Source organism: Magnolia sinica, chromosome 13 (assembly GCF_029962835.1).
Source record: "Magnolia sinica isolate HGM2019 chromosome 13, MsV1, whole genome shotgun sequence".
NCBI classification, from domain to species: Eukaryota; Viridiplantae; Streptophyta; class Magnoliopsida; order Magnoliales; family Magnoliaceae; genus Magnolia; species Magnolia sinica.
Genome location: NC_080585.1, coordinates 67,644,067 through 67,657,869, shown reverse-complemented (window position 1 = coordinate 67,657,869; position 13,803 = coordinate 67,644,067). Strand labels below are relative to the sequence as shown.

The following is a 13,803-nucleotide window of genomic DNA, read 5'->3' as shown; positions in this document are numbered from 1 at the left end:
TCTTCTTATGATTGTAGTTGTTATAAGACTGACCCATTGAGTTAGATTTTAAGAGCTCATTAAGTAAATCGACAATTTTCTCAGCTAAAGGATTATGATTCTCATTTTTATAGTAGATATTGTTGCTTTTAGGTTTTAAGAATGAAAAATTCTTAGCCTTATTAGAATAATTTTGACTCAAACTCTTCCCTTTTGAGTTTGAAGACTCTCCTATCACAAACTTAGGAGTTTTCTTATATTTTGGAGGAATATTTTTGTCGTAGCCCAAACTGGATCATTCGCCACATTTTCTACATCCGAATAATGGTTTTTCTAACTTAGGATCATCTTAGGCATACCTCTATGTGTCCTTTAAACTCAAAAGTGAAGAGACTTCAAGTTTTAGTTTTTCATTTTCAGATTTTAGATTTTCAATAAGGGAGGTTTTGAAATCTAAATCGCATTTAGTTTTTTCAAAACAATCTGAAATGTGGGATTTTTCTAAAACAAGAGTATCAAAATTATCTTTAAGTTTTGAAAATTTTTCTTTCTAAAGTTTTAGTTTTACCGCAATTTTACAACTTTCCTTGTATAAGGCATTATAAGCATCTTGAAGATCTTCTTCATTTTCATGATCATTATTCAGATTTTCTTCACTAGTTGAATCGTCATTATTTGAAAAAGTGAACTTGGCTAGAGTCATAAGGGCTTTAACTTAATTACCTGACTCAGTTTCAGAATCTTCTGACTCAGAAGAGGCTTCAGAGCAGGAAGATTCATCCCAAGTAGCTAACATACCCTTCTTTTTCGGTTTGTCCTTTTTAGAACACTTGTTTGCTAAATGCCCAAATTCATGGCAGTTGTAACATTGGCTATCTTTTAATGATTTCCAAGTTTTAGATTTTTAAAAATCAATCTTCTTTTTACTTTTGAAAATTTTAGAAAACTTTTTAGCTAAAAGGGTCATATCATCTTCAGAATTTTCTAAATCAGAATTACTACTATTTTCTTGAGAAAAATATTTAGAAGATTTAAGGGCAATGGATTTACCTTAGGCGCTTTAAAATTTAACGCATAAGTTTGTAAAGAACCAACTAATTCTTTTGCCCTCATATTATCCGTATCATGAAGTTCTTGGATCGCAATCACCTTTGAATTGAACCGTTCGGGTAGTGAACGTAGTATCTTTGCACAGACTTTACTTTCTAAGATTTTATCACTAAGATCCCACATAAAGTTGACAATGTCATTCAATCTAGTATAAAAATCCATGAAAGTTTCACTTTCCTCCATACATATTTCCTCAAATTTGGTTATGAGGATTTGGACTTTAGATTTCTTGACAATTGTTGTTCCCTCGTGGGTCATTTCTAAAATATCCCAGGCTTACTTTATAGTATCACAGGATATAATTCGTTTGAATTCATTCAGTAATAGGGCATAAGTGATTGCATTTAGTGCTTTTACATTGACACTACTCTCACTTTTATGAAGAGTGGTCCAAGAGAAGTAAGGTGTAACTCTCATAGTTTTGGATCCGTCAATACTAGTTACTTCAGTGGTAGGAGGGGTCCAATCAGTCACTATGGCTTGCCACACGCTCTCATCTATGGATTTTAAGAAAATTCTCATCCTGGCTTTCCAATAGGCATAATTGGAGCCATCAAATGGTGGAGGCCTAGTGACTGATAGGCTATCAAAATTTGACATCTTTCAAAGTTCAGATCGATTAGCTCAGGAAATTAATCCAAAAAGTAATAACAATTAAAACGAGCTATTAGGCTCTGATACCACTTCAAAAGGCCGAGCTATATGTCCTAGAGGGGGGTGAAGAGGGTTATGCCAAATAAAAATAATTAACAGCGGAATTTAAACAAATAAAGGAAAGATAACACTTTAATAATCCACAATGCAGAAATCAAATACAACTTCAAATGTATGAGTATTGAGAGATTGATGCAGATGTTATTCTAAGGACAACCTTACACTAAAAACCAAGGTTTATGGTAGGACAACCTGATTCCTAGAAAGGTCTGTTTATCAAAAACTCAAACTGATATGGAGGAATAAAGAAATGAATAACAAGAAAAGAAATCTAAGCTATTACAACATTCCCACACTTGCATAAAAGAAATTACAACATTCTCCACAAATGCAAAAAGGGAAACTACAAGCATCCACAAAAAGAAATAAACATTCAATCCACAAGACCATAAATTATAGTGGTTCACTTATGTGTACACCAACTGTTAAACAACAGCCACACAGCTACTCCACTCCTAATATCCTCACATAGTGGATATTAGCGTTCACTATGAAAATAGGTTTTTCAAGGTTCACTCAAAACCTTCACAATTGTGTCTTTCAAGTGGGCTTACACAATTCAAAAACCCCACACTCTGAGTTTTCTAAATCACCTAAGATAAACCAAAATAGAGAGATTTTTCTGGCACAATCTCAATGAAACCACAATACAAAAATTTACAATAATGTAAAATACTTGGATATTCTCTTTTTGATGTAGCCCGGAAGAACCAAATCAGAGTAGAAGTTCAATGTAGAAGTTCAATTTCCACACTCACTTCTCAAATGGTTCTAGGTTCTAAATTGATTTTAAATTAAATCAAGTTGGGCTAGCTCTATTTGATTTTGATTCCAAGAAAAGGGTAAATCTCAAACCCTTCTTCAAATATGATTGGAATAAAGAATACAAAATCAAATATAACAAAGAGTAATTAAGAGAATATTAAATAAGCACAATATAGCTTAAAACGATAACTAACTTATCTCTCAGAGTGTCGTATTGATTTTGCTTGAATTGAATATAAAACTTTGAAATTCGTGCTCTATTTATAAGTGAAGAAATCGCACTCTCGACTAGTCCTGTGGTTGCCACGACTGGTCATAGGCCCAATAGATTTTTAAATTTTGGGCATGATAAGATAAAGTCATTCCACTACTAGTCGTAGACCCTGCATGACCGGTCGAGGAACCTCCACGACTGGTCGTGACATATCCATGACTGGTCGTGTGGAACTGGATTTACTTGCTGGACTTTGAGTCAAGGTTGCAGAACTGGTCGAGAACGAGTTGAGCACTATTCACACGACCGATCGAGCAGTCTCCAAGACTAGCCGAGGCTTAACAAAAAATTTCAAAAATTTGTAACAAATTTAGGACTGGTTAAGGAATTTCTTGGACTGGTCGAGCCAGTGCTAGGACTAGTCAAACAAAGTCTAAGACTCGTCGAGAAACAATCTATGCACTTATAAAATGACTTAATTGAATTATGTATTCAAAATGACCTACCCTATGGTCAATCTAGGGTTATTCATACCTTAAACATGATGTGTGAACATTGAAACTTCTTTTCCTTCTGTTGATAGTTGATCTTTGAAGTTCACGAAGCTTGTGATCATTACACATGATGAAGGTTGAACTTAAAACCTTTTGAAGCTTCAACTTAAAGTATATTGTAACTTGAATTTGTAACTTTAAGAAACTTGAACTTGAAATATCTAAATCTTGAGCTTGAGATTCAAAGTAAAAGACTTTGTCTTGACTTGGAGCTTGAATTATGAATCTTGAACATTGAACACACACTTGATGTTGAACTCGAATATGACCATGTAAACTTGCATTAAAGATCTTTGTTCTTAAGTGATGCACAGTCTTCATTATGTAGATGAGCTACACAAGACACAGATTCCAAGAGAGGTTTTGGCACTACAAAATTTGACAATATAGGAGATAGAAACCATAGCACTTACAGTTCCCACCGCCCCAGGTTACTGGATGGTGTGGATAAAACACTTACATCATGTGGGTCCCACCGTCCTAGCTGGATGGCGGAGACAAAACAGATACATCAGGTGTTCAACCGTCCCAGCTGGATGGTATGGATAAATCATATATATCATGTGGTTCCCACCGTCCCTGCTGGACGGTGGAGATGAAACACATATAGTAAGTGCGTTCAACACCGTCCCTTACTAGACAGTGTGGAAGAAACACATTCATCAAGGTACGTCCCACAGTCTAGTTGCTGGACAGTGGGGATTCAATCATATACATCAAGGTGGGTCCACGTAGGTGGCCCACTAGCTGGACCAAGCTAATATTTGTATTTTCCCTTTGTCCAAGTCTATCCAAATGGACAGGCAGTAGGGCCTGCCCGCTAAACAAATAGCGTGGATAAAATACATCGCAGTGGGCCTGCTGGCCCTGGACAGTGGGCAGCAAGGTGGGTCGGTCCCACTGTTCGGACAGCCATGTGGTCCACCATTTAGACAGTGTGGATAATACTCATACATGATCAGGTGGGCCATCATATAAGGGAAAAGAGAGAGAGAGAGAGAGAGGGAGAGAGATATATGTCAGGCTTGTGTCCTAGTACCATTTCATTCCTTAGGATCCCGCAATCCACCCCGTCGAATCCCGACGACCCGTGACCTGTAGATAAAGTTTGTGAGCGACCCTGAGTTGCCTGATATGAATTTGAGCCGACTTGACCTAAGACCTATGCCAGTGCGACCGCACCGTCACCGCGGTTCCAATGCCGCGTCTTGTATGCCAATGTGACGCCTAGACTAGGAGATATGGCCCATGCATAATCTTGGCCACAGACTATGCGTTGTTAGGCCACAAGATTCCAGTTAAAGTAGGATCTCTTCAAAACAATCATGATGATGACATCACCACCCATGCCTCTTCACCTCATGATGGCAAGCATGCCTTACATGAGCAATCATTACCTAACTTACCCATGAGAAATCATTACCTAACCTAACAATCATTCCCCTCTCTCGCTTATCTCACTCCTTCCCTCTCTTCTTTTTCATTTTCCATTGTTAGAAACATTCAAATGTCTACGAGAGCTCCATTTTTCCAACCCCATTGCAAGCTCAACACCTTCCAATCCAACCATCCCAAGCTTATCACCACCATTAAAACCTTTCTTTTGGAGCAATAGAACCTAAGGGTGGAAGAAGAAGGAGGAGATTTGAGGTTGGTGCCATATCTAGGAGCAGATCTTCTATTTTCTTCCTTGGATCTTTAATTTTCTTACATGGGGCCATGTAGAACCCACCAATCAATGGTGGAGATCATAATTGACCCCTTGGGTGTGGCCAATGGCCGACCCTTGTTCCATGCATGAGCCATGATGGGGCCATTCTCCATGGACCCCATCATGATGTTTCATTTAATCTATGGCTTTGATGGAATCATCTAGACCCTGATTTCATGGTGGGGATGGCATCCGTACCTCAGATTTTTAGATGTAGGGCACATGCATGCATGGAGCCCATGACCTATGGTTTGGATTTGTTTGGAGGGGCTCATAGTGGCGGAGTCCCCTCCCTTTGGCCGATCTTCTCTCTCTCCCTCTCTCTTTACCTTCTTTCAATGGTGATGTGTGGCCCACCTGATGATATATGTAATATCCAGACCATCCATCTAGTGGGAAGCCCATTGTCCAGCAAAATCAGGCCCATCTGCTACCCATTTCTGAGCCTGTGTGGCCAGTCGATCACACAAGCTTGGATGAAAAGGAAAACACAAATATTAGCTTGATTCCAAGCTCAGTGGGCCACTATGTGGACCCACCATGATGTATCTAATCCACCCCGTCCTGGGGCAGTGGCCCATCGTGATGTATGTTATCCATGCTGTCTATCCAGGTGGTAGGCCCTGCTGCCTGTCCGTTTGGACAAGCCTGGGCATAGGGAAACATAAATATTAGCTTGCATTCAAGCTGGTCGGCCACACGTGTGGACCCACATGATGTATCTATTGTATCCCCACCATCCAAATAAGCAGGGATGGTGAGGCCTGCTGTGTGTATGTGTGTGGTATCCACACCGTCAACACATGGGACAATGGGACCCACCAGACGTGTCTCATCCAGATAGTCCAGATAATGTGGGGCCTGCCATGATATATGTGTTGTTACCACACCGTCCAGCCATGTGGACATGGGACCCACATGATGTAAGTGTTTTATCCCCACCATCCAGATAGGTTGGACATAGGACCACCTTGATGAATGTGTTTTATTCCACACCATCCAGTCCCTGGATGTGGGCCTCGCAAATTATGTGTTGCACCCATGTCATCCAGTAACTGTGGGGCCCATGTGATGTATGTGTTTCATCCACACCATCTAATAGGGACGATGGGATCCACCATGTGTACGTGTTTCATTCGGGCTGTCCATTTGTTGGACGCCCGACAGGGCCATCACACTGGTGGTCTAGCCGTCCAACAGCTGGCCCACTTTGCTGTGTGTTTTATATCCTTCCTTCCAACTGGTGGGGCCCATTTTGTGATCCATGAGGCCCTCCTTAATGTGTGTGTTGTAAGCACACTGTCCATCTATTTTCTCGACAATAGGGTTGGCCTGTGAGGCCCACCTTGATGTATATGTTATACACATTGCCCATCCATTTTGCTGGATCATGGGCTGATTTGTAAAGCCCACTATGATGCATGTGTTACACACACTATCCACCCATTGTGCCTATATCATGGGTTGTTTCATGAGGCCCATTGTGATGTATATGAAGCCCATGTGATGTATGTGAGGCCCTTGTGTGAGGCCCAATTGTGATGTATATGAGGCCCTTGTATGAGGCCCAATGTGATGTGTGTGAGGCACATGTGATGAGGCCATTATGATGTATGTGAGGCCCATGTGATGAGGCCCAATGTGATATATGTGAGGCCCATGTGATAAGGCCATTGTGATGTGTATGAGGCCCATGTGATGAGCCCATTCTGATGTACATGAGGCCTATGTGATGAGGCCCATTGAGATGTATGAGACCCTCATGTAAGGCCCAATTATGATGTGTGAGCCCACCATGATGTATGTGATAATGTTTATGATGCTCATCCATTTTCCTAGCTAGTATAAGGACCATAGGCACCCATTATAGGATAGGTTCTAAGTGGGCAACACCTTGGGAGCAATGGTGGTTAAATGTTCACATTGTAAGCCTCCCTACGGCCCATTGTTAAGCCCATTACCTTGGGAGCAATGATGGTTAAATGTCCATATTGTAAACCTCCCTAGGGCCCCTTGTCAGGCCCATTACTATCCTTCCCTTATTGGGTTATCTCAAATCATTTGGCCCCCATAATTGTTAGGCCCATTCTCATCTTCCCTTAGTGGGCTAACCCGAACTGTTGGGCCCCCATTATTGATGGTGCTTCCACCGTGTCTTGTAGATTTGTCCAAGCCATAAAGCCCATCTCGTGCCTATTGGGCCCCATCAAAAGCCTAGTATACTATGTGATGGAGCGGGTGAGGAAGCCCACTCCTTGTTCTTAGGCCCATTCGTGATATGAGTAGGCCATCTAGGCCCATCCTTGATATGAGGAGAGTTCATCATCACCATAGGTAGAAGGATTTGTGATATCATATTTGGTATATCCACTATTAAGGACTAATTTTGATATTTTGATCTAGATCCACAGTCCTTCTGTGGACCCCATCATGTATTTAGGACAATTAATGTGCTACTTCACTTAAGCTAGTGGGACACCCTGAGTATGTGCTAGCATAGCATCATGATACATGCCTATATGCATCATTTATATGCTTGTTATGAGGAGTGATTGATCACAGCATAAGCCATTGGGCTGATTGTTTATGGGACTCCCTGATAGACGAAAATGCCCCACATGAGTGCACGTGGTACGCGCAGGATTGATACATGGCTGGATAGTGTGACTCATGCACCTTGCATTTGTGTGATACAATCACTGTATGCCCTAGCGAGATTAAGGTTGTGGCCTCCAGAGGCATATCGTGGATGGCATGATTAGATGCTGAAAATACTTGTTTCTAGCATTGGGACACTATGGATGTCTCTGGGTGAAAGTCCTAGAACCCTTATAGTACTAAGAGGATGCTCCAACGTCGAGATCAAGTGGATGCATGAGCGCACAAGTGCCAAATACTATTAGGCTGTGTCTCCCACTGAGTTGTGATCGGTTGGAAGGGGGTGTGGCCTTACCCGGCCGAGGGTAGGGGTAAGGATAGGCTGAGTCTGACCAGCTTATAATTGGGTCCACTATCGACGTGTCGGGTAGATATTGGCTAACTACTGGCTAGGCAGATAGTGAGGTCTCTTCCACTTGCATGGTTGCATGTCCAGTTAGGGTGACAATCTGGTGCAGACTGTACTAGACCCTGGTGATATTCCAGAGATGAGCAGTATTGTTATGTGGATTCAAATGAGGATTGGTATGCTTGAGTTGCATCCACATATGACATTGGCCATGTAGGCCTTGTATCTCATAACCTTGGTACGGCTGATAGCATTCATGGATTTACCAGCATGTTTCCACATTACTCTGATATTGTATACTTGGTACTTACCCTACGCACACACTTACACTACCCTCTATAAGCTTTCTATAAGCTTACGCATGATTGTTGGGTGCAGGTGATGCTAGGACGTCACAGCAGCACTGAGTCAGGAGTGTGCCGCTGAGTTTCAGGAACCTTTGATATCGAATTTTATTTCTCTTTATGCATTGTACTCAAAGTTTTTTATTATAGTGGGTATGTGGTGATGTTGTTGGTCATTATTTATGGGTTATGCTTATGGTTATGCTTCTTATGAAACAAATTTATGTTAAAAATCCTCCTTGTAGGATCCCAGGATCGGAACCTGGTATATGGGTGTTAGGAGCCGAGAATGGGGTACTACGGAGGCTGTCGGTGCTGAATTCAGCGATCGGGAATTTTTTAAGCTTGGTTTCTAAGTCTAGGGCGTGATAAGACATGTGGTGATGGAGGAAGCTCTGTCATTATGGGCTCTCTTCTATGACATAATGCATACATCAAGATGGGTCCCAAGATTGTGTGGGCCCTCAAATCAGCAACTCAAGGTGGGATAACATCCCCACTACAAGATCAAGGGTCTAGATGACCCTTACATGTTAGGCATCAAGGAAACATCATGATGGGGTACACGGAGAATGGGCCCATCACAGATACATGCATGCAATCATGGTAGGCCATTGGCCACACCTAGGGACCAAGATGGGATCCTTACCAATGATTGGTAGGTCCCACTTGCCCCATGCATAAAAATAAAGAAATCTAGCCCAGGGAGCACCTACCTCTTCTTCTGGTTGGCTTCTAGGGTCCCTTAGCTCCTAAGGTCCTTCCTCAATGGTGAGAGATGAGGCTTCAATGGTTGGATGGATGGGATTTGCTAGGAAAAGGGGCTGGGGTCTTTGGGTTTCTCTCTTCTCCCTTGGACGTCCAAGCTCTCTATGGGGCTTGTAATGGTAGAGAATGGGAGAGAGAGGGGTAGTATAGGGATGTAATGATGGGTTGTAAGAGATAATTATGGCTTGAAAGAGGCATAGGAAGAGAGAGAGGAATGCTTGCAATGATGGCTTGTAGAGTATGATGGCTAGGCATGATGTCATGCTAGGTTAGGTTAGGCTAGGGTGGTGTCATGTAATGATGGGTTCTTGTAGAGATCTTTTCAAATCTGGAATCTTCGATCCCGCAACGCGTGGTATATGCTCGAATTATACGCGGGTCATATCTCCTAGCCTAGGCATCGCATTGGTGCCCGAGATACGGCGTTGGAACCGCGGCGACGACGTAATCACAACGGTATGGGTTTCAGGTTAAGTCAGCTTGGATCTACAAGATGTGACTTAAGGTCATGCACGAACATTGTTTATAGGTCATGAATTGTGAAAATTCGATGGGGAGGATCACGAATGTCTAAGGAATGATGTGGTACTAGGACACGGGCTTTACACTGAGTACGCGATCAGATTCACGCTCGCTCCTAAGTCAAGAATTGTGTGCTCATTCCAGTAGTTCCCAATTACACAAGTGAAAGTTGGGCTATCAGGATCTTTGTACTTTTGTGGCACATCTTGCTTTAGGATGGCACTCACTTTTTTAGTTAAAAAGATCTTCTTTTGAATATTTTACCATCTTTTGGTCATGCATAAGTCTTTCAAAAATTTAGCATATGAAGGTATTTGCTTCACGACATCTAGTAGAGGAATATTTACCTTCACTTGCTTAAGCACCTCTAGAATGTCCTAAGAGTTAGAGAGAGGTTTTAGTGCTATCAACCGTTGGGGAAATGGGGTAATCAACTTCCCTTGAGGTTCTAGTTCTAATTCTTATAGGGCATGGCTAGATCTATCATTATTGTCTTCTTTCGGGTCCTTAGGCTTTTAGCCCTGACTAGAATGGTTTTGTCAACTGTCTTCACACTCCTAAGAGTGGTGATAGATTTAGCTTGCTCCATCTGATTTGAAGTGCTCGGGTAGCTAACTTCATATTGTGGTTTTGGAATGGAAGAGAATGAGCTGGAAGGCTCACCTTGCTCCCAATCGCACTTTTAGTCTCAAGTCCTTATATGGCCTTTGTGAGGTCTTGATTTTGAAGATGCTTTAAAACCAGATCCTCCTGAGGTTTCCCTTGATGTGAAATTTGATTAGGGAATCCTTGAGGTGTAGCAATTTGTCTGTTTCTCCAGCTGAAGTTTGGATGATTTCTGCTGCTGGGATTGTACGTATTAGAGGTGGGCCCACTGAAAGGTCTTTAGTAATTATACACGGCACTGGATTGCTCATTCAGTACCTCTTGAAAGGCAGGTATTGTTGGATAATTTTCAGTTGTATGAATGTTACAAGTACAAATACTGCAAACAGTTTCCTTAGCCTTATCCTTCTTTAATTCCATAGCCTCGAGTTTTCTGATGAGATTAGCCACTTTAGCATTGATATCATCATCCTCTCTCAAGAGATACATTCCGCCCCTCTCCTTAGATTGAGTTGGCCTAGACATGGTGCTTGATTTTGGAGAGATGTCCTATGATTGTGTGTTTTCAGCAAACTTATCAAAGTAGTCCCACACATCATCGACATTTTTATTAATGAATACCCCATTACACATTTTCTTAACTAATTGGCATATGGAAGATGTCAGTCCATCATAGAAAAAGTTTGTGATGTGCCACACTTTGAAACCGTGTTGTAGGCATGAACTAACAAGATCCTTGAACCGCTCCCAACATTGGAAGAATGTTTCCTCTTCATTTTGGGCGAAGTTCATGATTAACTTTCTAAGGGTGTTCATCTTGTGGTATAGGAAAATTTTCTTTATGAACTCCCTTGTTATGCTATTCCATCTACCAATAGATCGAGAACATAATGAATGCAACCACATCTCAGCCTTCTCTTTCTGTAACGCCCCAAAAATTGGGGGTCGAGCAAAGCTCAACTCCCGAGATCCAACGCATCACTTATGCAACATAGATAATGATATTTAAATGTTGTCCATATTGATGCATTAAACATGAGTGGGATTATACCAAATCGGCATATCATACTCCAAAGTTAATGTACTCAAGCAAGTGGAAGATTGAGATAAATATATAGAGTACATACGTGTTCCATAACCTTCAGAGTATGAACGTGCTACCGGGTAGAATATAACATAATTTGTTTCAAAATATACAAAATGACAAAACGTGAATGTACGACTAATCCATATAATCCTTATAATCCCGGCGACACAACTCTAAGTCTACCCAGACCCGCCTGAGAGCTGCACGTAGGAGAACTCCTCCTCCTCGTATAAGAAATCCAACTCTGTCGCGTAAGCCTCATCGGAACCTGCATCTAAATCAGAGTCTGGTTGATGTTTTAAAACATCGTCCCAGAGTGGGAGTGAGTGATCAACTCAGTGGTACTATAAGGAAAAGGTTAACATGTTATCAATTCAATCAAGTAGTAATGATAAAGCAATACAGCAATCACTTCCTAGTTACTCTTATTAATGTAGGAATGATATGCAGTAATGATGCATGCCTTCGCCTGCACTCACTCAGCTACTTCATCTAACGATTGCGCATGGAAAACTCCCTAAACGTGCACTTCCTCGCCAAAGCACATGTAATGCAGTGCATAGTCATGTTAGCCAAGAAATTGATTAGGCTTATTCATACAACAAATTCGGGAAGCTAAGGTACCTCCCTTTATATTGTTAACCCAAACGGGGATCCATCTAGGGTCGTCAGTCCTAATTAATCACATACGATAGGCAAGTTGTAGGGCATCACCCCTAATGAAAGTAGTGGATAGGCAAGTTCAGTTGATTATACTCAAGGTCACTATGGGAGGCTCGTCACCTGAACATAGGCTGACAACTCGAATACGTTGTCCCATACACCACCATATTCAGCCCACGAGATTGGGTTGCTCACTGGACACTATGGGGAGGCTCGTCAACCTAGTGTAGGCCGACAGCTCGACCACGATGTCCCATACACCACCATGCTCGGCTCATGAGTCTTAGCGGATCTTGGTACCATGGTTGAAATGGGTTTTACATTGGTAAATAGTACCTTAGATTCAAGCAGTAGCGTCCATACATAGTAAACACAAAGTAGGCCAATTGGGTTATTTGACAAGTTTAAATGCTACGAGCGTACGCTGAATTAATCGACATGGAGCGCGTAAGCACTCCACATGGCCTAACCACTGTCGACAATCATCATACGACTCGGATTCATCGAACGTATCCAATGTGGCAAAACTAGTTCGGCCACTCAATCAGGAACCATTACCGACTGCTTGGACTACGTAGTAGTCCCAATCATACTCAAATGCAATAGGTAGTCACATATGTTAATCATAACAGCATTTAACAAACAATTCAAACATAATTATCATTTGAGCATTTTATCAAACCCATTGAACATGTTAATATACATTTGCATTTCATCCATAAATCACATAGTGACAATTTACATTACATAAAGGAAATTATAGATATGGATAAGGTAGTTGAGAATCCTATCTCAATACCCTTATTAAAAGCGATTCATCAAACAATTTCTCATTCAGACATTTTATCAAACACTTAGGCTACACATTACTACATCGTGAACTAAATTAGTTATAGCATATATTATGAAAAATCCATTCACAAAGGAGTTGTCATACATTCAACAAACATGTATTCTAGATTAATAGTCATGGCAAGCATAAATTAGAATTGTACTTTCATTCAAACATTTCAACAAACACATGGAATGCATTATATATTCACATTGTTCACACACATGCATAGTTTATCGAATACATCATAACAAAGATCATATAGCAGCAATCAAGTTAGCATAAATCATTGCTAACATTGAAAGCCTTAAAAACCATAACCTAAACGTTTATAGTCCGCACCTTTGATCGGAATACACGATTTGAACTCGGTTCCAACACAACATTCTCGAAAACGGAATGACGGTACCTATACGATGAAATAGGTTAGCTATTTCATAGATTCCTCTATTTGGATTTCGAAATCGAGATTCGGGTTAGGATTACTTACCCAAATCGAAGTTGAAGCGGTTCGTGTAGCTAGATTTAAGGTGATTCAACGCATGGAGTAACAGGAAAGAATCACTGCAACAAACTTCAAAGATCTCCCTTCACTCCCTACTCCTTTCTCTCTTCTCTCTCCTAGGGTTAGAGAAAATTCGTATGGGATAGGAATGGGGTGATTTAAGGTCCTTATATAGGCCCAGAAGTGATGTAAATGGCCCCAAGGCCACGGTATACTTAGGTTATACCCAAAAGGTGCTTGTTTTTTACAAACAGGGTCCTTAGGAAGGTCCATTGTTCAGCTATGTCATGGAGCAAGTTCCCTGACCATGGATCTAGGCCAGGATACAATTTCAACGCGTTTGGATAGGCTGTTCAACCATGACGGACCCGTATCAAATCAACGGTCATTGTCACTCGATCAGAGCCACAAGTATACAGATA

General features: G+C 41.2%; 1 non-coding gene across 1 annotated transcript; it reads left to right on the top strand.

Moving 5' to 3' along the window:
• Positions 1–10,997: 10,997 nt before the first annotated feature.
• On the top strand, positions 10,998–11,104 carry LOC131224569 (small nucleolar RNA R71). The gene has a single exon (XR_009161042.1). It is a non-coding gene; the product is annotated as a small nucleolar RNA R71 (small nucleolar RNA).
• Positions 11,105–13,803: the final 2,699 nt, after the last annotated feature.